We start from the raw sequence: 19,335 nt of genomic DNA on the forward strand, positions 1-19,335 counted from the left end.
GCTCTTGGGGTTGAGAACCATTCTAGCACTTTGGTGCAATTAGCACTAGGTGCACTTTACTTGACTCTCTTATTCCTTATTGAGTCGAGGAGAGTTTTCTAATTCCCTGTTGGGTCGAGAATACAATATTATCTCTAATTTCTTATTAGGTCAAGAATAGTTCTCTAATTCCATGTTGGATGAAAAACTTTTTACCAACTCTAATTTCTTGTTGGGTCATGAGTGTAATTTGATGTATTAATCCGGGTCAAAAATTGATTATTAAGAGCTAAAAGTATGAATATGATACGTAACTAAAGCAATGATAATCAAGTTTTTAGATGATATTTGAAAATGAGATGCGCATCCCCTGAAAGTGCATCGATACTTGATAGGTGAGAAAGGAAATGATACATTGATATGTAAATGGTGTTTTTTTTTTCTTTTGAAATGTAAATGTGACAAGGTAAATACATAAATGACTATTACTTTTTTTTTTGAATAAATACTGGATCTTTATTCTCATCAGGCCCAAACAAAACAAACGAAGTTCAAAACAAAACGAATACGTCCAGGAAACAAATAAAAAGCAAGGAAGCAAGAAAGCAAACCAAAACTAGAAAAAGAAAATAAAATCGGCCCAAGAAAAAATAGCCCACAATAACAATGACCCAGCAGACGAATAGGCAGGGGATCTCTAAGACCATGTGTCCCAGCTAGAAACCAACAATTAACCCCAACTTGAAAATAACGCCACCTCCTAGGAAAACAGCAATTCATAATTATCATCCATCACTTCCATCCATCATCAGCAAACCGAAAACACCTACTCCCAAAAGACCCATCTCTAAAAGAAACCAACCATTAGCTTTCTTCAAAAACACCTCCCCTTTCAACTTCAATAGTCTGTCCCGCTATCTCCCTTAAATGCTCTGTCCATCTCTATTCCTCAGCCGCCATAGCCTCAGCCCCAGGAGGAACCCTATTCGACAGATAAGTAGAAACTCCCATTTTAATTCCTTTAGTCGCAATTGCATGAGCAACTCTGTTAGAATCCCTGTTTATGAAACGAAAAACACAGAAATTGAAGTTTAAACTCTGTTGCTTTGAATCTTTGATGAATGCTGCGATTTCAAATCTGTCCTCTTGTTCTTCTTGTAGTTTGTGGATCACCGTCCGAGAGTCTCATTCCACTTCCACTTCACTCAGTCCAAGTTGTATACCCAGATCAAGAGCCTAGAGGCACGCCACCATCTCAGGCGAAAAAACTGACGGTATATTCACATTTAAGATAGTACTTGAGAAAATCACTTCCGCTTTTTCATTTCTGACTACTAGCCCAGAACACAATTCTCTTTTATGTCTGTTGAAAGTGGCATCGAAGTTTATTTTAACTCTTGATCCAATCGGAGTTGCCCATCTTACCGTAGGGATCCTTCTCTCATGTACATACATGTTCAACCCTTCTAATTCGTTTAAGTAGTTAAGAACAAATTCTGCAATTTGGGATCCCGATTTCATTTCCCCCTCATGAACAAACTTATTTCTGGAATTCCAAATCACCTATAATGCACATGTAAACAATCGGCGCTTGGAAATAGAGTGAGAACAAAAAATATGTATTAGAACTTCTTGAAAATCAGTGTTAACCCCTGAACTAGGCCAACAAAAGTTTAACTTCTCCCACATTTCTTTTGCAACAGGGCAGTCTCTGAATAAATGCTCTATCGTTTCTGCTCTTGCTTGACACCTTTGACAACTGGCATAATTCATCAACCTCCTAAAATGTATGTTACTACTATTACGAAGATAGTTACAAGACCATCCCCACATTGTAATTTTGATTTTACGTTGCAGCTCTAAATTCCATAGTTGCTTGTAAAAATTTTTATACCTATTCTATATTTGATTTTGGCCTTCGTGTAAAAGATACTTGTATCCATTACAGACCGAGTATTCACCAGTCGACTCTCCTCTCCAAATAGTGAGATCCTCATGCGAGCTCAAGGCCAATGGAATACATAAGATTCTCTCAGCCTCGCTCTCCGTAAAGGTACTATAAATCAGGTCCGTATTCCATTTCCTTGTATAAGAATCAATCAAATCTGCTACCTTTATCAACCCCGGATTGGGATTTAAATTCTGAAATCTAACTTCCTCAATTCTAGAGACCCAAGCATCATCCCAAATGGACACTTGCCTAACATCGCCAATCTGCCATCCCAAACCTTTCATAAGGAGGCCCTTTGCAGCCTAAATGCTCTACCAGGTAAAGGAAGGTAAATTACCTAACCTAGAGTTTAAAAAATCGGAGTCCTTATAATATTTTGTCTTCAAAGTGCGTGCTAGTAAAGAATTAGGATTACGTAATAAACGCCAACCCTGTTTGGCCAATAACGCAATATTAAAAAGGCTAAGACTACAAAAACCCATACCATCATCCTCCTTGAGCTCGCTAAGATTCTTCCACTCGCAGAATGTATCATTCTCTTCCCACTACCATTTTGCCACCAAGAGAAGCTCATTGTTTTTTCTAGTTCAGAACAAAATGATTTTGGCAAAAGAAAACATGCCATTGAAAAGGTAGGAATTGCTTGTAAAACAGCTTTTATAAAAACCTCTTTACCGCATTGAGAAATAAATCTTATGCTCTAGCTGTTAATCTTCTATTTCAACCTATCCTTCAGGTTTTGAAAAGCCCACCTTTTTTTTCCTTCCTATCCTATTTGGAAGTCCCAAATACTTCTCCATATCATTTGAACACCTCACATTCAGACCATGCAAGACCAAGTTTTCCCCTGATCAATCACATTTGTGCTAAAAAAATAGTGGATTTTTCAAAATTGACGCATGCCCTGAACAAGCGTCATATTCCTAGAAAATTTCTCTAAATGCATTTATCTCCCTGTTAGACACCTCACCAAAAAGGATACAATCATCTGCAAATATAAGATAAGTAATTGTTAGAAAAGATCTACCTTTCCTAATTTGCCAATCTCATAAGTGCCGACAAACCTTCTCCACAGAATAGAAACAAATAAGGGCTTAACGGGTCATCTTGGCGCAATCCCCTTGTTGCCTTAAAAATTGAGCCCTCTTCCCCATTAATTAAAATAGAGTATTTAACAGAATTAATACAACGGAAAATAACATCCATAAATACTTCTGTACAACTCATTTTTGTCATTACCCCTTTGATAAAAGACCATTTCACTTTATCATAGGCCTTACTCTTGTCAAGTTTCAAAGCCATAAACCTTTTTCTACCAGCTCTTTTATTTTTCAAAAAATTAAGTACCTCGTATGCCAGCAACACATTGTCCGTGATGAGTCTTCCAAGTACAAACGCGCTCTGAGCCTCATCAATACAACCATCCAGCACCTTTTGTAAACAATTTTCTACTGTCTTAGCGATGATTTTATAAATCACCGTACACAGACTTATGGGACGAAAATTATAAAATCATCGTACACAGACTTATGGGACGAAAATTTTTCAAGTTCAAAGGATTAACAGTTTTTGGGATCAGCACTATTTACGTCCTATTAATATCTTCCAGCGAACAACCTTTATTCAAGATATTCAAGCAGAATTCATTAGTGTCCTTACCAATAATACTCCAAAATTTCTGGTAAAATATTGCTGGAAAATCGTCAAGCCCAGACGCCTTTGTAGGCCTCATACCTTTCAACACCTTCACGATCTCTTCCTCTGAATAAGGAGCCAGCAACCTCTGGTTCATACTGTCAGAAATACATGAATGAACCCCTGAAAGGACATGCTCCAAATTTCCAACACCTCTAGACCTGAATAAGTGTGAAAAATAATCCCGAGCAATATTCTCGATGTCCTTCCCCTCCGTAGTAATAGAATCATCAATTCTTTGTAAACCACGAATTCGATTGGTACATCATCTCTGAAAGGCATGTTTGTGGAAAAAAACGGTATTTTTATCTCCCATTTTTAACCAGTTAACTCTTGTCCGTTGCTCACAATACCTTTCTTCCTTGTCCATCTCCATATTCAAATGTAATTTCACTTCTATGAATTCTTCCAAATTCCCTTTCGACCTATCCTCGCAATTCAATTCCTCCAGTCTTCTGCTCAATCGTTGTACTTCTCTCGTTCTCTTATGTTTTATCCTTCTCGCCTAATCCTTCAACCCCAAAGCCAAAATTGACATGCGATTAAGGAAAGAACCAGAACTTACATTCCTTAGCTTCCTAATCATTTCCTCATACGACTTTTCAAGAACCCACCAAGCTTCAAACCAGAATCTAGCTTGTCCTTTATTCAACTCTCCTTTATTCGTCTCAATGAGCAAGGGACAATGATTCGATAAAGAGTGAGGAAGATGCCTTAAAGAATATGTTAGGAAAAGTTGGAGCCAGCCATCAGTAGCAACTCCACTGTTGAGTATTTCCCTAATATTCCGGTCCATTATTCGACCTCTTTCCCAAGTAAACCAAAGCCTAGAAAAACCAATATCCACCAATTGGCAAGCATCTAATGTTCGACGGAAAGCCTCCATTCGATCCTCCTCCCTAGGTAAACTCCACTTTTTTTCATGAGTAAAAAGAATATCATTAAAGTCACCACCTACAATCCAAGGAAGCGAATTATTTCTCCCCAAAATTTTGAGTAATTCCCACGTCTCCGCCTTATATCTTACATCTAAGGCTCCATAAAAACCCATAAAACGCCACTGAGGACAGCTCCTATTGGTTCTCCACATCAATGTGGACTTTTGAGAAACTTTTTAAGGTGACTAATTGTCCTCCATTCCACCCAATACTTAATGCCCTTCGAGAACCATCTGCAGGGACATCAACTCTATAACAAAACCCACACCGTCTTTTAACACCCTCCATACTACTAGCATCTAATTTAGTCTCCATAAAGAAAACAATTTGGGGATGATGAAGTTTCACCATATGCTGAAATCTTCTAACTGCTCGTAGACTCCCCAATCCACGAACATTCCAGCAATAAATTTTCATTTCTTTTGGTCGGCATGCTCTATGGCAGCCACCGATATCTGTTGTTTATGAGCTAAAATCCCACCAATAACCTCCAAATTTATCCCCAAAAGATTGTGCACATTAGCCTATGATCCACGCGTTTGATTTTGGCTAGAATTTTGACCAAATTGCATCTCAACATGATACTTTCCAAAATTACTATCACTTTCCTCCCTCAACCAAATACTATTGACAGTGCTAGTTCTCCTCACTAGAGCCCTCAACTTCAGATCCCATCCCAACTCTAATTCCTGCAAACCAGTTTGTAATCGCATCAGGCAAAAATTATCTCCATGCCCAAGGTAGCCACATAAAAAGCAAAACAAAGTTAATTTCTCATATTTAAATTTTTTATAAGTGAATTTTGAGGCAGAAATCATAATTTTTTTCTTCCTTTTCAAAGGACTTCTAACATCAATCTGAACACGAATACGCATATAGTTCCTATAACCATAAAGAACTTGTTTCGTATCATACTCTAAAAATCGGCCAAGGAAATTTCCAAACTGCAACGCCATTGAGTCTTTGAAAAAACTAGGTGGCAAGTCATGCACCTAAACCCACCAGTCTAAAAATACTAATGGCACAGCCATCGGATCTTCGTTCTCCTGAATCCTATAGAAAATCAACAGGTGATTGTTGAAAGTCCAAGGAGCTCCTATAATAACCTGAGAAATATCAAGCTCGTTAAAAAACTTGAACAAATAACGCCTCTCCCCCAAATCCGTTATTTGCATCCCCTCTAAAGGATGCCAAATATTTGCCAAAGTATTCCTCATGGCTGGGAAATCCACCACACTAGCCGTAAGAAAACGCCCAACCAAATAAAATTTGTAAATAGTGGACTATTCACCTACCTCTCCTGGCAAAACGAAAGCATCTTTTTCCCCATCTTCTAGACTCAGATCTGCAATACCACTTTCCATCCCCCCCCCAATCAGCACCAGAACACAACTTCCCAGATCGCGAACTAACATAGAACCAGATTCAAAATAAAAGAAAACTAAAACTTGAAAAAGAAAAGAAGAGAAGACTCCAAATCGTGCCACCAGGCAGACAGAAACGCGCCAGTCGGCAGAAGTTAAATGACTATTACTAGTACTGAATAAAATAGGGAAAGAAAAATATTAAATTTTTACCTATTAAATTAAAAATAACATAAAAATGTATGTGTACGCTTAAAACAAATCTAAATTAATCATTTATAAATTTAGACAAAAATTAATGTGAATAAATCAAAATTAAGCAAACAAATGTCATTTATAAATGTAATCTGAATTTGAATTGCATATACTTTCCCCTTAAATAATATTTTTTTAAAAAAATATTCTATAAAGAAATCTCTAACAGTTTAATTTGAGCAACAAATAATGTTTCCTGGTATAAGTTAGTGGTAAATGGTTCCCCATTTTAGGACAATTGATAATTGATATATAAATAACAATAACATAAGCTTTGAACAATAAGACAACTTTTACTTTTCATACACTCCTCCAACATGTCTTAAAACTGTTTCCACAAATTGTGCTATGCAACATTTGAGTTTTCATTTTCCATATCTGTAAAATTTGATTCCATTAATTCATTTAATCAAAAATTTATAATTGATTCCACTGGTATGGATATTGTTGTTTTTGTAGAAGGACATGAGTTGAAGTATGTTAAAGCACATTATCTTCTTATTTATGGGTTGGGGAGAGATTATGAATAGTTTTAAATATTCTGCAAAAAAATATATATATATAATCAAAATTTATAATGAAATTATATAAAAAAATTTGAAAGAAAAATCTCAACGTTATTAAGTCCATAGTTTTGGATAAAATAGAAGGCTAACTTGCGGATTTCCAGCACCTATATTGCCGATATTAAGCGCACCTCATTACACTCTCAAAACAGACAACCCACAATTTTATCCGGTCTTTCCAAATGTTAATTTTTTTATATATTTTAATTATAAAAATATTTATATAAAAATAATATTTAATTTAAATAAAAAAATTAGGAATAATTTAAACTACTTGACTCCCCTAGATGTGGATTTACTTGCAAAAGCATACAATTTGATTTTAACTTTTTTTTTAGGTAAACTAAATTGGTAGTAATTTTGCTATTAATATTCTTCTTTTTATCTATGAAAGATTATAAAATTATTATTAAACTATTTAAATTTTTTAGTCACTCAACTGTTTGAATTATTTTTTATTTATCAGTCAATAAATTATTAATGGGAAGATAACTTGGCAGTTTTTGAAATTGGTATAATAGAAATTTTAATACTCAATATTTATATTTATGTCAATTTAGTTTTGATTCCAAAAAATTAACCATCAACATTTTATACATTATGTAATATGAGTTTTTTTTTTTATTTTTGCAACATTGAGAATTAATTTTAACAGAATGAGAAAAGATGAAAACTATTATCTTGGATTTTCAGGTGTTTTTATTTTTGATATATTTTCAATCGAATTAATTGATAGATTTACTTTTTTAGCTTCTTAAGTAAAATAGTCACAAAATTAAAAAAAGATTAAGAGCAAATTACATAATGTGTAGCCGTTGGGGGTTAATTTTTTTCGAATCAAGACTAAATTGATACAACGCATAAATATTGAGGGTTAAAATTATTTTTATATCAATTTTAAAAGTTACTATGTCATCTTCCTCTCAAATCGATTAGATGATTATAATTTAGTGAATAAAATAAAAAGTTAATTACAAATGTTACCTTTTATATTTATAGTGGCAAATTGATGGAAAATAAGTTATTGAGTACAGAATTAATTGTGAATTAACATTATTGATATTATTGTGTACGTTATAATTTTAGTACTAATAATAAAAAATTAAAAAAAGACCATTCTCAAAGTTTTAGATTTTAGGTATTCCACGGAAAATTTATATATTTAAAAATGGATGATGTGAAATTTTAATTAAAGTTTTCTGGACCATTCTCTTAATTAAAATATAAAATTACATATAAGTAATATATTATACCATATCACTTTTTATAAATTATTTTTTTCTTACATATTTATTTTATTGTTTATGTTCAAAACTTATATCCGTTAATAATTTGTGACCCGTTTTTTTTTCTTTTGAATTAATTTTTTAAAAATATCTTTAAACTTCTTAATATCCATAAGAAACCATTCCAAATAAATCTAACAATTCATGTATCATATAAAGTTTGAAAGGTTGTTTAGTTATTTTCTCACATCATAGGAATAAACCATTGCCTACTCAATTGAGTTGATCAGTAAGTTCATAAAGCAAAACTACACACACACATGCCAGAAACTAAAAGAAAGGGGCAATTAAGAATTCACACTGTGGACACAATCAAAAGGACCAAATTTCTTGGAGGGTGATTCTACCATAAGGCTAAAAGATTCGTATCCTCAAACCATGCCGATTAATGCTACTTACAACTCCAACATAATCTTTATACCTTGTTATGATCCAACTTTGGATACATCTTTGGTGGACCGGTTGTATTTCATGTGACTCTGAACAAGCTGACCACTGGCTATTGCAGCCATTAAGGAAAGTTCCCCCGCCAGGACGGAGCCAGCCACGATCTTTGCCAAGAGCCTTGAGTTTGCGCCTGGTAGTTCTTTACTAGCCCCCTTTACTCCAAGCAAATCCAGGCATGCAGACTGTGATGCAAGTTGAGTTCCGCCCCCTATGGTTCCGACCTCAATGGAAGGCATAGTCATAGATATGTGAAGATCTTTCTCATCATTGACAGCTTCCATTATGGTAATGCAATGGGAGCTTTCGACATTTTGGGTCGGGTCTTGTCCGGTTGCTATGAATATAGCAGAGACGATGTTGCTTGCGTGGGCATTAAATCCACCGAGAGCACTGGCGACAGCCGAACCAGCTAGGTTCTTCAGCATGTTGAGCTCTACGAGTGTAACGACATTGGTTCAGAAAACCTTCTTCAGTACTTCTTCTTTGATAACTGCTTCACAAATCACACATCGCTAATTTCCCTCGCCCTTCAATCCAGTTAATAGCGGCAAGTTTCTTGTCGGAACAAAAGTTTCCTAGCAAACAAACAAATGAAAAATCAACTCTAAGCATACAAAGTTTGGCACCATGATAATACCGGATTGAATTACCATTGATGAAACTTAGAACTGTATGCATATGAGAATCGAACTTTACCAGAGATACTGATAATATCCATGTCCGAATACTTATTTTGAAGGTATGTAAGGACGTTCTCGACTCCCTTTGAAACCATGCTCATCCCCATGGCACCCCTGTGGTGCAGCTAAATCTCATATAGAGATTTTTACCAGAAATGGAACATTGGACACCCTGAAGTCTTGCAAAGTTACTTGACCTGGCAAACAGAGCAACATACATCACTTCTTCTATGAACGCATACGAAATCAATACCTAAGCAAAGAAAACAAGAATGGGTGAATAGATTTAAGTTTTGTTTACGTTATTTATTGAATTCGTCGGCCAATGTCTGAAAATTTGAAGGATTATCGAGGAAAAACTTGAGATGGCAAGCTCTAGAAGCTGAAGGGAACCGAACGACTGGAGCTCTGGTCATACCGTCCCTCAGAATAGTGCTGGTGGCACCACCGGATGCATAAATACCCTTAAATCCTCTATTGGTGCTTGCAACAATGCAGCCCTCAGTGGTAGCCGTTGGCACAATGTACTCGAAACCATCGAGGAGCAATGGCCCCGCAATCCTCACAGGAATCTGAACGTATCCTACTGGCATTTCACAGCACTGTTTCAAAATAGAGCCATAACCGAAGCCATCCAAAGGTAAGCCTTGCAACGACCTCCTAGTTATCCTATGCAACGCCTCTTCGAATTCGAACCGCTCTCTTGGAATCTCCGACTTGCTCTTCCAGCGCGTATGAAGGGATTGTTCCCTTGACAACGAAATCCACTATTTCTTCGTCTTCGGCGGAGGAAACCGTCAGAATTATATGGTTGGCGATAGAAGGAGCGCAAGTCATCAGCCGGTGATGATGATCCTCGCCTTCTTCGTCGACGAGGTCCCAAGCCTCGTTGGAGGCGCGTGCAATGAACGACTGGACAAAGTCGATACCGAAGAAACCAAGGAGGTATATAAAGGAGGCGATGAGGGAAAGAATAGCTGCCAGTTCGGAGAAAGTGACGACGTGAAGGGGAACGGAGTTACGGATCTTGTCCCGAGGAGGTAGTACGCCACCGAGAAGAAAAGCGTGAAGAAAAGAGCGTTAGTGAAGTAAAAAGGGAGCGGGAGAGCATCCGATGCCTTGGCGCCAGTAGGTTTCGGTACGAATGACGGCTCCTTCGGAGCTGGTCGAAGTGCTTTAGAAGGTCGCCGTCGAACGTCCATTAAAAAATCTCCGACGAAATAGACAGTACGGACAGGAGTAGTAGTAGGTGAGATAATGGTGGACGACAGAGAGGAAATTGCCTAAAGGAATTGAAGCGATAATTAAGGACCAAATGGGGAGGACTGTGTTTTTTTTTCTCTAATGTTAATGTATTGCTGAACCTCTACTTGACTTTAGTTATTAATTAAATCCATAAAATTGATGATAATAGTTCTTTAAATAGGGAGGAAAATGCACTTAAATTTAGTTTTCTTTATTTTTGCAATAATAATAATAATAATAATAATGCTACAAATTTAACTTCATGCTTATGCATGTTCCTTCCATTTGTATGATTTAAAGTGATTAGTTTTCAGTTTTCTTCCATTTACTCTATTTTGGGATAATATCATAAATGGTATTCCTACTTTAATTCAATATACAATGAGATGTCGGTGTGTAAATTTATACATTAATTCCTAAGTTTTTTTCCTTTGTTCCATTTTTAATTGAATCTCTTCGGCAAGCGAAACCTACTCTATCCTTGGAAGAAGGAAATGAATTGCACAAAAGTGTCAAGAAAATTAAGAAAGAGCTTAATCTGTAATTTGAGAGAGTTTAGACAATCATGTTAGACTTGAAAATGGGTTTGGCTAAAATTTATATTCATTTAAAATATAAACCAGGCTTGGACTCAAGCATTCAAGGCCCAAGCCCAGTTCAATCTGTTTTTTAAGTTTGTAATATATTATAGGGATAAATTTTAAAATTATACATAAAATTTGACCTAATGTGCAATTTTATACATTAAATTTTGATTTGATCCAATTCTCAAAAATTGTAACACAATTATTAATATAGCATCAGGAAAATTCTAGCATAATCTCTTACAAAAGAGCTAATAAAAAAAGCTAGAGGTAAGCTTCATAGAAAAATAGCTATTGGATTTAAAAAGTTTAAACCTAAACCATTGAAAGGGGGGGAAGAGAAATCAAAAGGTTTTTTGTTTTTGTTTTTTGAAAAAATGGAAGGAACCAAATAAGATTTCCGAAAAAAAGGGAAATGAAACGTTTTTACTGTCCATCGTGCTTTATTGTTGAAGGCTGTAGGCTAGAGGCAGTGCTCACTGGATAAGAAAGGAAACTAAGAAGTAGAGAAATAAAAAAAAAAAGGGAAACAGTTTATTTAAACAAGGATGGAAATGAGGTTTTTTTCAAAAAGATTTGCTTTTATAGCCACGATAAAGGGGAAAACTGCAATTAAGTCCTCTTACATGTTTAACAACTGTAAACATGGGGCACTGTAAGTGATATTTACAATTTTAGCCTCTCTTACTTTTTTTTTTTGAAATTTTGAGGCAAATTAATTACCAATTAAGTCCCCATGTTTCTTACATTTTTTCAATTTCAAACTTAAATCCCTCCTTTATTTATTTTGTTTTATTTGATTTGATTTTTCTTTATTATTGTAGTTATTTTTATTATTACTATTATTATCATTAGTATTTATTGGAGTTTTTGACACAGCTCATTCCATGTTCTGTTACAACAAGTATGAATTTATGCTTGCACCCTGGGAAGTTTTCTAGCCTCCTTGATGTTTTGATGTTTATGACCTACAAAGTTGTGGCATGTTTGACAAAAAAAAAACAATTGGTGTTTGGCTAGGACTTTTTAATTCTTCAACCGATCCTATTGATGCGGCCATGAGTTTATTGGATAAGGTTTGAGTTCTTATCTATATCACCTTAGTTGAATGAAGAGTTGTTTAAGGGATTTTTATTAGATTTTCCCAAGGGATTTTCTAAAGGAATTACCTATTGTCTTAGGGGAGATTATCTTGTGATCTCAAGTTGCTATTTGACACAAATAGGTGTCACTTTCCCATGATTGTAACACCCATACCCGACCCAATCTTCAGGTTCGAGCTTCCGAATGTCACATTTGTTGTCGGAGCAACTATGATCGATTACAATTCAATTTAATAGTTAATACATATTATTAAGTTCAAAACATCATTAATATATGTTATACAATCATATACAAACCTTATACGAGCTTACGAAAGCTCTTCGGAGAACTCGAAGTCGAATAAGGACCAAATCGTAAAATTTTCAAACTATCAGGTTGACGTCACAACTTCGAGAGTTATGGGTGGCGATGTAAAACTTACTAAATTGTCCTTGTTGCGACATTAAGAGCCCCACGTTGTGACGTAACCATTTGTTTTCAAAAGGTCCAAATGGTACGAATTTATAACTCTTAAACAAAACAATCGAATATCTCAATTCAACCATTTTAGCAATTAAACCATTATCATATAACTATTTCTATCCTTCAGCATCATACATACATATGTATTACACCAATTTATCATTTCAACTTCAATTCAATTAACAATTTCCACATGTTCAACCATTTAAGTTATCTCAACTACTTATGACATATTCATATATGTACATTTAACAAGTTATAAACTTTACTCAAACCACATTACCAATTTGGAATTCAAAATGACCATTTCGATATAAAACCGAATCAGAACCCTAGGTATATGCCATATGTCAAAATGAAAAAGGGACTATATAAACATTGCTGAGCTGAAGACTACGAATTTGATGTTGAGTTACTTCTCAGAACTTCGAGATCCATCTATACTTGCGCACGGAATAAACAAACTATATGCTGAGCGATAAAGCTCAATAGTGCTTTCATGATTCAAGCCGTACAACAAAATCATTAACATAATAAGAATACAACCAATGCATAATTCAATTTTAACCAATTCAATTCATTAATTCATGATTCATATGCCAATTTCATTCATTATCTCAATTAGCAATTCAATATAAACATAACATGACAATTTTCTACTATTAAGAGTGTAAGTGTTACCATTTCAAATCATACCATTTGATTATACCAATATCACATTTTCGTATCGAATCTACTAATTCGCTTAGTTTTCATATCGACACTCTGGGCTCGTATAAACTAGTTCATATGGTCTTATACATGCTATCAATAATCACATTTCACGTATATGCACTTGTAGTGCTATTTCATATTATCAAATCAATTCAATATCATATAACCAATTCACATTTTATATTCCCTAATAACTTAACTAGGACTCGAGACCGATATACGAATTATCCAACCAACACACCAATTTGGCACCTAGTGCCTCATCAAAACATTCAAAGTATATATATTGCTCCCAACACTCATAGATGTAATTGAAGTAAAAGGTAAGCCCAACACTCATCAAAATGACTGACGTATATAAATTACACCTAGTGCCCATCAGTATAATTGAATTAAAAGGTATGCCCAGAACTCATCAGAATGTCAAAGTAATATGCGCCCAGCGCTCATCGGCATATAGTAAAAGTATAACCTGTACACAATGTAACCCTATGGCATGCCAACTATATCCAACCCTGCTGAACAGTTAATAAGGTACCAATGATCCAATTTCATAACCAATACATATATCATAATTTCATTTCAAATTCATTTTCACTTCATATATGTCTAATATCACATAGCATGGTTTATACCATATGCATATCACATATCATATATTGATTATATCATACTATTTTCTACTATATTCACTTTAGTCCCATTTCTCAATATTCAATATCATTTAATAAAATCAATTTGTATGACAATATAAGCTTACCTCGATAGTAAATCATGTAATCAACATATATAGACATGTATATATTCAATGATCTCAAATCATAAAAGTACAAATCAAAATTCTCTCGTCACTCGTCAATGACTATTACTTTTCCTGTAACACCCCTAACCCGTATCCGTCATCGGAATAGGTACGGAGCATTATTGTAAAAACATAAATTTCCAAACATTAATATAAACATAGCATAATCCATTCACATACATGTATATCGTCCTTATAACAACCCTTTTTTGTCAAATCGGAATAATGGTTTTGGGACCACAAATCTGAAGTCAAAATATTTATTTTATTATTTTATTAAGGTGTACATCATGATAGAATTATTGAGTGAAATTTTCGTAAAGAAATTTTACCGTTTGAGTGTTTAATTCTGTAAAAAAGACTAAATCGCGTAAAACGTAAAATATGAGTTCTATAAGTTAAATAAACCAAATGACTATAGAAATGAAATGAATGAGTACTTGCATGGTAATTATCCCATTATTAGCATTAGTGGACGGCAATGGGCATGCATTATGTGATTTTTATATTTAATTAAAAAGGTTAAAATGGTAAAATGGTTATTATAGTTAACTAAATAAAAACAAAACATGAAAATGTTCATCTTCTCCACTGAAACTAAAGCTTGAGAAATCCAATAAACAATTTTGAACATTCGGCCACTTTGAAGGCTAGACTAAGGTATGGTTTTAGCTCGATTTTTAATGATTTTTACGTTTTTGAGATCGTTGCTTTGTATTCTAGCTATCTCGTACCCTAGATTTTGAAACTGTTAAAGATTTATCATGTTTCTATTGTTGAATGCTTGAGTAATTTGACGATTTATGATAGATTTGAAAGGTTTAATGTTAGATTAATAGCTTTTGTAAAATGATTTTTGACAAAAATGTCAAAAAGGAATTAAATTAAGAAAATGTGAAATGTGGCGGTTAAAAGTGGGAATAAATTGAAAATATGGGCTGCTAGTAACATGTATTAAATTTGACTAAGCATGGGTTTGTACTAAATAGCATGAATTTTCAATTTTATGTGATAATGACTAAATTATGAAAATGTGAAACATTAAGGGCAAATGTGTAAATTTGCCAAATTGTAAATTATATGCTAAATTGAATAGACAAAATGCTGAATCTACTAAATTTGATAATATTTAGATCAAGATAAGACAAGATCGGGATTAGATTAGGGAAAAGGAAAAGTGGACGAATAGTCGATAATTTCTATCCGAGCAACTCAAGGTAAGTTCATATAATTAGAATCAAATTTTTAAATGCTTGCAAATTATTTGAAATGAAAGTATAATTGAGTAAATGGTATTACTAAGTTCGAATGCCTAATTGATGAGAATTATTGAATACCGAGTCCCGTTTAAATCGTAGAAAGTCGTAGGATACGAGTGACATGTCACTAGGGTTACCATTTTAGTCAAGATCTTGCATGTGTTGCGGACTCACCACAGCTTGTGTGAGCTTACTGATATATCAGCTCGTAAGAGCTTACTATTTTCAGATCGTCAGAGTTTACCGTTTCAGCTCATTAGAGCTTACTGTCCATCAGCTCAGGAGGAGCTTACTGATCATAGCTTGAAAGAGCGGAAATAATAATGAATTAACAGATTACTGATTTTTACAAGTAATGTATATCATCCGAGTATCCCTCGATATTCTAATAGGTTCAACGGGCATAAATTTTATTATTGGTTATGTGAAAAAGCTATGTGTTTATACGGATGAGTTACCATTGTCGAATGAATTATTATTTATATGATTGAGAGTGAAATGTTATAAATGATGTACGTGATATATGAATTTGATTGATACAATGTATTGAGTATTAAATTGAGATAATGGATGATTACATGCATTTATGTGACTAACTTGTTGATGAATGCTTGTTCTTAGGCATTTGGTAATTGAATTAAGTATACCTTATTTACGGTCTTGATTTATTTATGGTCTTAATTATGTATAAATGGTAAGTTTAATTCTAAATTATATGGGCTTACTAAGCTATAAAGCTTACTCTATTTCTTTTCCGTGTTTTATAGAGGTTCGATAGCTCACTTGATTCGGATAAAGTCGGAGATACGCATCACACTATCCAGTTGCCGATTGGTACCTTTGAACTCATGGATATATGTAAATATGGCATGTATAGGCTAGTTATAAAGATAATAGTTATGGTTACTTGAGCTAGTGGTTTTGGTACATGTTGTGGTATAAGATAAAGCTATGTGATTTGGCTTTACTTGGTATAATAGGTGTATGAAATGTTATGGATTAGCTGCCTCTTGAGTTATAAAATGTTGCAAATTATGCTTGTGCAGGTATTTAAAAAATAGGGTGGCAAATTGGCTGAGTAAATAGCCTATTTTTGTCCACGCGGGCAGAGACATGGCGTGTGTCTCAATCTGTGTGACACACGGTTATGTTACACTGCCGTGTGTCCCCTAGTGTTGAAATTAAAATCAAGTCAGTATGCTCCACACGGCCTCACACATGAGCGTGTGACTTGGTTGTATGGCATAAGTCAGTATACCCTATAAGTTTGACATGGCCTAGTATACGGCCTGGCACACGGGCTAGCGATACAGGCGTGTGTGTTGGCCATGTGACCCAAGTCAGAGAGTTACACAGGGTCAGGCACGGACTAGGACATGACCATGTTCTCCCATTTTGAATGTCCACACAGCCTGTGACATGGACGTGTCTGGTGGCCGTGTGAGACACACGGGCGTGTGTCCCCTGTTTTGAGAAAATTTTTTAAAGTTTTGTGAAAGTTTCTTGAGTTACCAGTTCAGTCTCGAATCACTCTCAAAGCATGTTTAGGGCCTCGTAGGCTCGTATAAGGGACAAATTGATTGAGATTGAATGATGAATGAATTGAATTGGGAAAATGTATGCTAAATGGATGTTAATTATTTTGTAAGTCCGGTAATGCTTTGTAACCCTACTCCGATGTTGAATACGGGTAAGGAGTGTTATAGTCCTTTAGTCGAGCCTTCGAGGCCCTAAAAACAATTTAGAAACAATTCCCCTAAGGGAATATTAAGATAAAGTGAAACCAGAAGGTAATCTTGTTGCAGACCCATTTGTTAGTCTTAGATTAACCGGCGAGATTGGAAAATAAATTGGACCTAATCTATCTAAGTCGATAAAATTGATATTAGAAGGTAAAATGGAGCCATTTGGTAACTTACACGATTTATATCCCTAGTCCGAGATTTGGTGAACCACATCGAAGTCAATGAACCTCCATCAGTCATTTGCTAGATATTTCATATAATTTGCATTTCTTGCAATTTAGTCCCTAGAGTAGAATGTTTAATTTTCTTGCAAACTCATCTTTTATGAATTATCATAACATAAAATCGTATTAGTAGCCACTTAGTCTCTATTGTGTATGCTAGTTATTCTCAATCGCCTCTTCCTTTGGGTTCGATCCTTGGAATACTTCATTGTTTCATTATAATACTATAAATATTACAACTGACATGAATGCTTGCAGTAAAATTAGGCTTTAAAATTTTTTTCATAAATTAGTTGTTTTAATGCACACGCGCGCACCCGGTCAGTAGCTAAGTAAGACAACCGATCCTTGGGTTAAACTTAGCAATCCTAGTTTAAAACTTAGTTTTTCAAAAACAAAACTCTTAAAAAGGGATTCTGGAAACTCTTAACTTTTTTTTCTAAGTCTTACGTACATCGAAGGGTTCAGAACCTTACTAGCTTATTCACTTTTTTCCCTTTCTAACTTAAAGCTCACGATCATCACCCCATGCAGAGCTTTCATGGCTATCTCTCTTTCGGAGTAACTAAGGAAAAAGATGAAGAAGAGAGGAAAATGGAACATAATGGAGTTGAGTCCTCTTTGGAAAGTCATTTCCCAACTATATATATAGCCCTTCATGCGCGATCTTCCATCGCATAACAATCATTCATCCATAATCATTTTCTCTCCCACTAACATAATCTAACCAAGCCAAAATTGGATTCTAACCATGTCCAATTTTGTTTCTATCTTTTTCCTGATTTTCCAATAAAGATTTCCACCTCTTGGCTTCTTCCAATTGCATCCCTCAATTGGGTCTTAATTTTCGATCTTTGCAGAACTTGGGTGTGATACGTAAGGCAGACTTGAGCCTACTGACTAATGGGCTAATTAAGTGTGTAGGGCGCCGATTCGGGTCCAAAAATACAAGGAATAATCTGCAGGCCGCAATACAAGGAAGCCCATGTTACAATATAGAACAACAATGATACCAAGTTTGGAAAAGCATTCCAGTTGTAACGAGGATTTTTCCCTCGTCACGTTGACATGACAATCATGGGAAGGAAAGCATGATGGTGATGTCGTGACGAGGAGTCTTCCCATATGTTGAATCATTTTTCGGCACTCTTGGGATATTTCCATATTGACCTCAGGCATTTAAGAGTATCTTGTATTAATTGGTATCTAAATGTATCTTAAGTTATGTGGGCACCAAGTAGCCCGTAGCCTATATAAGTAACCTTAGGGTCACCGAAATTGGTGTGTAGACTTAGACGAACAATTTTTCCTATTCAGTTTTCTTTGTATTTTCTTTTCATGTTTGCTTAGTCAAAATTATTCTTGATTTAAACTATCTCATACAAAGAATAAGTCTATTTCAATTAATATCACAAAAGCTTGATTTTAAAGAAAAAATTTTAACTTACACTATACTTAATAGCATTATTTTTTAAACCAATTATTTTAACATAGTTGAATTCTTTCTCCCCAAGCCAATGATTTTGCTTCTCTTTATTTCCATGCATTGTAACAAGGACCTAAATGTGTGTAAAAAACATTATAGGATCGTAAAATTAGTATTTAAATTGATAAAAAATTTAAAAAAATTTAAAAAAACAATACTTTTTATGTGCGCACTGACATGGATATATTTGTTTTTATTGGTATTAATCTCTTTAGGTGTTGAATTCAATGTACAACTATTTGGTAGAATTTGATTTATTTTGTTGTAGGAAATAGGCACACAAAATATGCTTTTGAGTTAGACAAAAGTGTTGCTGAGCATACTTATATGAGTATCGATGGGGAACCATAGAAGTAGGCAGTGCCGAAAGACGATGATACAATTGTAGTTGAAACTTCCCACCTTGGACAAGTCAACATGCTGACAACCCAAAAAATTTCAAAAATTGTTGTAAAAGGTTATCATTCAAAAAAATATTATTTGATATTTGTTAAAAATTTTCAAAAATAATTTTGTCGGACATGGAACGACCAAACTCGGCGATTCTTT

At 34.6% G+C, this 19,335-nt stretch overlaps 1 long non-coding RNA gene and 1 pseudogene across 10 annotated transcripts; one reads left to right on the forward strand and one right to left on the reverse strand.

Annotated features, from left to right (window-relative positions):
- Positions 1 to 513: 513 nt before the first annotated feature.
- On the forward strand, positions 514 to 16,333 carry LOC107918149 (uncharacterized). Of its 10 annotated transcripts, none has more exons than XR_001689950.2 (6): positions 514 to 1,253; positions 1,683 to 1,766; positions 1,928 to 2,046; positions 2,148 to 2,248; positions 15,206 to 15,289; positions 16,099 to 16,333. It is a non-coding gene; the product is annotated as an uncharacterized lncRNA (long non-coding RNA). The 10 variants fall into 10 exon arrangements; XR_001689948.2 differs by having other exon boundaries at positions 515 to 1,253; positions 2,148 to 2,258; XR_005925572.1 differs by lacking the exons at positions 15,206 to 15,289; positions 16,099 to 16,333 and adding an exon at positions 11,870 to 12,360 and having other exon boundaries at positions 521 to 1,253.
- Positions 8,375 to 10,363, reverse strand: LOC107918148 (3-hydroxy-3-methylglutaryl-coenzyme A reductase 1-like; annotated as a pseudogene).
- Positions 16,334 to 19,335: the final 3,002 nt, after the last annotated feature.

The sequence above is a fragment of the Gossypium hirsutum genome, chromosome A01, assembly GCF_007990345.1.
Source record: "Gossypium hirsutum isolate 1008001.06 chromosome A01, Gossypium_hirsutum_v2.1, whole genome shotgun sequence".
Classification (NCBI taxonomy): domain Eukaryota; kingdom Viridiplantae; phylum Streptophyta; class Magnoliopsida; order Malvales; family Malvaceae; genus Gossypium; species Gossypium hirsutum.